Source organism: Styela clava, chromosome 2 (assembly GCF_964204865.1).
Source record: "Styela clava chromosome 2, kaStyClav1.hap1.2, whole genome shotgun sequence".
Lineage (NCBI taxonomy): Eukaryota > Metazoa > Chordata > Ascidiacea > Stolidobranchia > Styelidae > Styela > Styela clava.
Window position 1 is genome coordinate 30934467 of NC_135251.1, and position 6966 is coordinate 30941432.

The following is a 6966-nucleotide window of genomic DNA, read 5'->3' on the forward strand; positions in this document are numbered from 1 at the left end:
TAAGATTTTAACCGGAATGTATATTCGAGATATCAGAGAGACGTTTTGAGTGAGAAAAATCATGATACTTAGCTCACGAGTCTACTACAAAAGCAATTAGATCAAGGGAAGCCTTCGGCAAAACGAAGGAATCAAAAATGTCGCCATTGCGATCTAGGAATCGTGAAGTTGTCGCCCAACTGACCGTTCAATATCGCATCATCGTCCGCCTAAAACGGACTAACTAAGGTAGAGTAGTGGCATTTTCGTTAACCGTCGGCGTAGCTTTTTGACTGTTAGGTTTACAAAAATCCTTCTGGTTTTGCTATAGGCCAGTGGTTCTCAATCTTGTATGGCTCGTGGCCTCCTTCCAGCGCTTTTTTGCACTCGTGGCCCCCTTGATCGCCACCCAAAAAAACTAAACGTGTTGGATTGTATAATGTTGTAAGTAACGACCTATTATGGAATGCAAAAGCAAACCACAGACAATAAAGTAAAAACTTTTTAGTATACAATCAATGAGAATCTTGCGCGTGGGACTGTCGGACGAGGTTCCTTATGTTAGACACCATCTTTGATATAGCCAGACGAATGTCACTGTCGACATCAAGACGGTTTCTAGATTTTATTTTGATGGTAACAAGATCAGAAGAACCATATCCGCACAGAGTTGCGGCAAATTAAACTAGCAGTGAAAAAGCTTTCTTGCTAAGTAATGAATAAGAACGAGATATGCCACATCATAGCTGCATTCAAGAGCGGGCTTTTCCTCCGACAGAGACCCTTACTTTTGTCATTTTGTCGTTTTTTTTGTCAATCTAACTCGGGGGAATGATTTTTGTCAAGGTGGTTTCGGAGTTTCTATGAACGTAATGATTCATTGCTCATTACATACAAGCAATGCAGGCATTGAGCAAATTCTCTGTCATCTCGATTTACTTTGGTAAAGCCAAAACCAACGTAACTGTCGTTTCATTTTCGTATTTTGGGCATTAGAAATTTACAAATGGGTTTTTGCGTCTATAATAAGATAGTGAAGGTTATCTCGCAGTCTAGTGAAACTACAGGTAAGACGGCCTACCGGCGAACTATTTTGATTGGTAGATTCCAAATTCCATTATGATCAATCAAACACCACTGCTATAGGCAAACAAGTAGGTCTAAAGACTCTAAAGAATAAAAGCAAAATGTCAACTCTTCTCCTTCATTTCTGCCTGGTTTTACTATGAAATGCTCATGTTCGCTAAATTCAATTCAGCAGATAAATAAACTGCAGGTCTGCAGCTCGCGAAATTGCAGCAAGTATTTCTATCTCCATTAAAGGTAACATTGGAGGCAAACACTACGTGATGGAAAATAAACGACATAGACAGGTAAAAAAAATGTGAATTTGTGAATTTATTGATTCATATACACATCATTTAAATTAAGAAACAATAAAACATTTATGAAAAAAATTCAATAAAATGTAAAATATTCAATCATATTTCAGGTATGTTTAACCGTAGTAGTATATATTTACGGTTTAACACAATTCTGTTAGTTTTCGCGGCGCATTTGGCAACTCGTCACGGCGAACCCATTGGGAACCGCTACATTACACCGTTTTTCTTTATCAATTTTAACTCTTCATTTTTTGGTGTTGCGCGAGGCGAGATAAAAAGTGTAAGTGTTCCGTGGCCGAAAAAGTTTGGGAAACGCTGGCCTAGCCTATGCTAATTGTGCGAGTCCTCTGATGCAAAGACGCCACAACTAATCTGTTATGACGCCATAATATGAATTTCGAGTTCATGTACTGGCATTTTTCTCATAAAATGAAGGCATTATTACGGTTGATACTGTTCGTTTAATTTATGCTTAGCATACTTTGTTTTTAAGGTCGAAGTCATAGAGTTTTACAAGGTTATACAAACTCATTTATTCGATCGCATTTCAATTTTTGCAAGGTGGTTTCGTCGTAGCAGGGTCGTTCACGTAATGGCTTATCGGTTGCGTCTTACTGCGTAAACCACTGAACTGCAGCTTGAGAAGGTGTGTATGAGCCTCTATCGATATTTGTGGCGTTTTGGAGGATTTATTGCAAATGGGAGGGATTGGAAAGCTTTCACATCTATTTTTCTTCAACCTATATTTAATACAAAAAAATCAAATAGTACAGCCATTTTAAACAAAACAGGCAAAAAAGGAAGAGGGAAGTCGATAAGGTGGCCCAGTCATATTGGCGAACTACATCATCATATAGCAGCAGCCGGATAGCACTATATGTCGGGTATTAGATAGCCAGTTACTTTACTATATTTTTCATATATATTGCTTTCCATGTACAGTGCATTTCATTTCTTCATGTTGTTCTTAATTTTTTATTTCAATAAAGTAACAGGAACTTTTTCAAATGCCAGACCACGTTCACTTCTACTGGAATAGATCTTTACAGATATGTTCTATCAATATGAATTTTCTTTTTGTTGGACGTTCGGCGACTGTGCTGAGAATTGGGAATATGATTTTCATCGCACCTGTGAATCCTCTGATTCACAAATTTCAAATCCTATGGTAGATAATTATGAGCGTGATGATTGTTGGAATAATTTCCGTTTTATAGTGGTACGCCCGGCTCCCCTACACCATTAAGTTCATACATCTGACTAGCACAGACATGAACGGTGATACATTCATCTTATCATACTTCAAACTGCATCATGTCCCACATCCCGATGGAATTGGTTCCACCACCTAAGTTGTACAAAAAGGAAAGACACATCCAATCGCGATGTCAAAATTAACGGTAAAAATACTCAACATTGACAAAATAGCTGAATAACAGATTAAGATTCCATGCAAGAATATAATGCTCCCAAGTATTTCAAATAACTGAACAACCGCAAATATTCCCAGATAACATGACGACCTTTTTGCAAAACCAAAACAATACATTTCAATTAAAAATCAAGACCGTATGAACATCATGTACCAGAGGTTCTCAAACTCTTGATGTTACGTATCCCTTGAAGAGGTTGACTATTGTTCACGGAGCCCCACAAATAAATTTGAAAAGTAAAGAAACAAAAAAAGTCATGCTATTTACTGAGTGATGTTCCAGAGTAAGTTAAAATTACTTAACTCAATTGAACGACAGGTGACAAAATTACTTAACTTAATTCAAATGCTAAACCGCCTTAATGTGGATAATTAATGGAGTGGTAGACTTGTAGTTGTAATAATTTCTATTAATATATATCTTATGATAACAGCGTGGTTCAGGATATACGGTAGTTTACGATAGCATCGTTTATTTGACTTTGTTTCTCATTTCATGTCTGTCGATTGCCATGGTAATTTTGAGTTGTAATCATTTTATATTTTCGTAAGACCACGCATCCGCAGATTACATTGAACACAAGTAAGCCGATAAACAAGGCATTTTAGATATGCCCGCATCGGTCAAGGATTGCGCAATTGTAAATTGCACTAATTGAGATTTTACAGCCTAACTTGGGATATTTGAAATAGCGATATCTTGCTTTAATTTGACGAATCCGTAGACTGCAAAAATACGATTCCAATATATTTATATACCGCGTATTTTATGTTATTATTGGAAAGTAATATCATTTTTCATTGAAGTACGAAGCACTTTGAGAATCTATGCCGTATAACAGGGTGGTCAAACGCAGGCCCGCGGCCTACATGTGCCCCCCCGCTTCATTATCTGTGACCCGCGTCGCTTTTGCGCGAGGGTAAACAAAAAATCGCATTTGGTGTTGTTTCGTCATAAAAAATAACCAGAAAAATCTTCTGAAATATTGTTACACCACTAATGTCACTGAATTGACTAGGAGCGGAGTTAAATAATGTACTTGGCTATTCTAAATTGTTAACTAGCTTTTTTAGTTATTTGGTCGTGAATATATACTAACAAAATAGGATTCATAGAGACTGAAAATCGAATTAGGAATCTATTTGCAATATGAATCCTGCCGGGTGTTTGTCTTTGCAACCAGCCTAAACAGTATTACAAAAATGCTGACTGTATGTCAGAAAATTTAGTAATTACATTTCTGTACCTTAAATTTGGTTAAATTCGGTAATTAATCAATCTGTAGTTATTTGTATGATATTTTGTAAACATGAGTTTAAAAAGAAAGCAGATTTTTGATATGTGAGGGAAAATACTGCGATGCTTGCTTGATATATATGTCTGCAAGTTGGCATTTTCTCCGTATAGCACTTTCTCCGTTATGAAGAGTTTGAAATTGCAAGTTTCAGCTTGATAAATGACAAATAATGATCAAAGTGTTCAAACTTTAGTTTAGACAATAAAAGTGTTTGCTTTTGTTATTGCACTGTTTACCTATTCTTGACACTATTGTGGCCCGCGAACAATACAAAAATACTAGTGTGGACAACTTTGGACCACCCTGCCCTATACAATAAGATTACCGGCGCATATTCAATAGAAAACAATTTTGCCACCCGATCAATTCTATGTATAATATGTTTCTTTGTCTCAAAATGTAACAGTATCTGCGCACTAATTAAACACTAAAGTATAACAGAGACTGGATACAGGTTCAAGACCTCACTTGCCTAAGACACGGATGTGCGACATGTACCCATAACATGTACAACTGCAGTTTGGATCTGCTGTGTTATAGTAGGGCGGCAGACATGGAATACACAAATAAAACTCTAGTACAATACACAAGACGGCCAGGGGCGTGCCAAATTTTTCTGCTTTCCGGGGCGAGTTTCAGATATTGATACCCCTTTTACCTAACTTCAAAAATAATTCGGGGATAAAACAAATTATAGATAAATAATTATTATAGTTACTATCAAATTACAGATTAATAAAGGTCAAGTAAAATAGAAACGTTTGTTTTATTGAATAAATCATCAAACTAAGCAACAAACCCACATGTATAAAATCGGACTCATTTATTACCAAAAAGCAAGTCAATGTCCAATTTCTATGTCCAATCTCTACTTTGCTGTCAACAAATGTCTGAACAACAGCCTCTTTCATCTCAATCGTCAGAAATTTAGTTTCGAGTGCTAGTTTGACATCAAAGACATCAAATATGTTTTTATCTGTTCTACTTTGAGAAAGATCGTTCGCAATTAGCAATAGAGTAGCCAATTTTCAGTAATAAACAATATGCAATGCACAAGTATAGCATAAAAAACCCAGCCAAGCTCAACCAACGAAGCAATGAAATCTTTAGCATTTCTTAAAAAATCTCTGTTTCCATTTCGGCAAAGAGACGTAACAGTAGACGTTTCAGCAGCCACACAGATTTTCTGGCATAAACGTTATCTCGTTTTTGTATAATATATATACGATATAATATACGACGATATAAATAATAGATGAATTGAATACAATAAATAAATTATAATAAGGTCGCCTTATACATTGAAGAATAATGAACCGAATGCAGTAAGTGTAAATCTAGTTACAATATTTCATTTGTGACGGACTAAAAGTAAGCACTTTTAAAAAAAGCATATGGAACAAGCAAAGATTTGGCGACGTTTAAACATAATGTTCAAAGTACTGGTATCCGCATGCGCTTGATCGACAGCAGCCAAGCACACTTTGGAAAAGAGAAGAAAAACGAGTTTATCATCGATAAAAGACTATGGTATAAATTATATTGAGCGTACTAGTTACCTGAAGTACATGTCCGATGTACGTACCAAGTAGCTTTAATCCAGAATGGTCATATCATTCAAAAGAGACAGAATAAAAAAATAGGGATTTTTGGACGACAGGATAGCCCTGCAATAAGGTTTGAAACGTAGTATCCTATCACCACTAAAAAGTCCAGGGAAAAAATAATATTTTTCTATGCCTATCCGAGGTATCCGACCTATGGGATTGCCATCTACCTATATTCAAAAATAAGCACGGGTGCCAAAAGTTTTTTTGTGTGGGAGGCTTTACATAGACAGAAACGCGGAATAAGAATGAGAAGTAAATCATTCTCGAGTCTCATCCTTCGCACTCCCAATTTTTATTATTTGAAATCGCTTCGAACACGGTTGTAAACAGCCCCTAAACCGTAAAAATCCAAGACACAGAGTCGCTGCCACACACAACCTCTAAAGCAGAGGTCGGCAAAATCAAAACCAAAAGTTACAAATCTTGGCGGGCCGCACTTATTCTTTTTAAGAAATTTAAAGCGCAACTGGTTGCTGATGAATCACATTTTTACTAAGATCAGAAGTTGAAATTTTGGTTTTCAAATAGCGAGCGAACACTGCGAAAGCTCGTGGTCTTGGAATCGTTTTACCAAAAATTTTCAAATGGCTTTTTATGTGACACTATTTGTTGCAATTACACTTGATCCCTTTTCGACATCAGGTGACACACTGGATGAAGCCAGGATTAGAACATTTTCTAAATGGGTATCACTAATCCTGGTTCTCGGCACTGAAAATTTCAACATTAATTGGTCCAGTAATTAATAAGAAAAGCGATAGGAAAAAGAATAATTAGTTAGGAACAAGAACAACATAATAACGATCCATCAAAGGTCTTTTACGAACTGCGATCGGGTTTCGTTGTAGCGGTTTTTAAAAATTCACAAGTTGGAAACTTAGTCGACTTTATGTATATGGTGAGCGTCAAGAATATTGAAAAAGTATATAGAATCAAATTCATTGAAATTTTTTTCCGGGATAAGCCATCTTTGAGTGATGGACTGATTGATGACCAACATCCCGCAGTGCATAATAATAACAACTTTCATTCACACTTCTTTTCCTATATTTTAGCCATCCGTAAATTGCTCGAACTTCACTATCACAGTTCAAAATACGCAAAACTAATGTAGTTAATATTTAAAACGTGTAGGAGAGATTTCTTGCTATCGACTAGGTCAAAAAAATTATTGACGTTATTCACTATAGGTCATATTTTGAGGGGAGGGCTTATATTAAAAACATTTTTAAAATTCAGACTAGCTCTTATTTTCAGGGTAG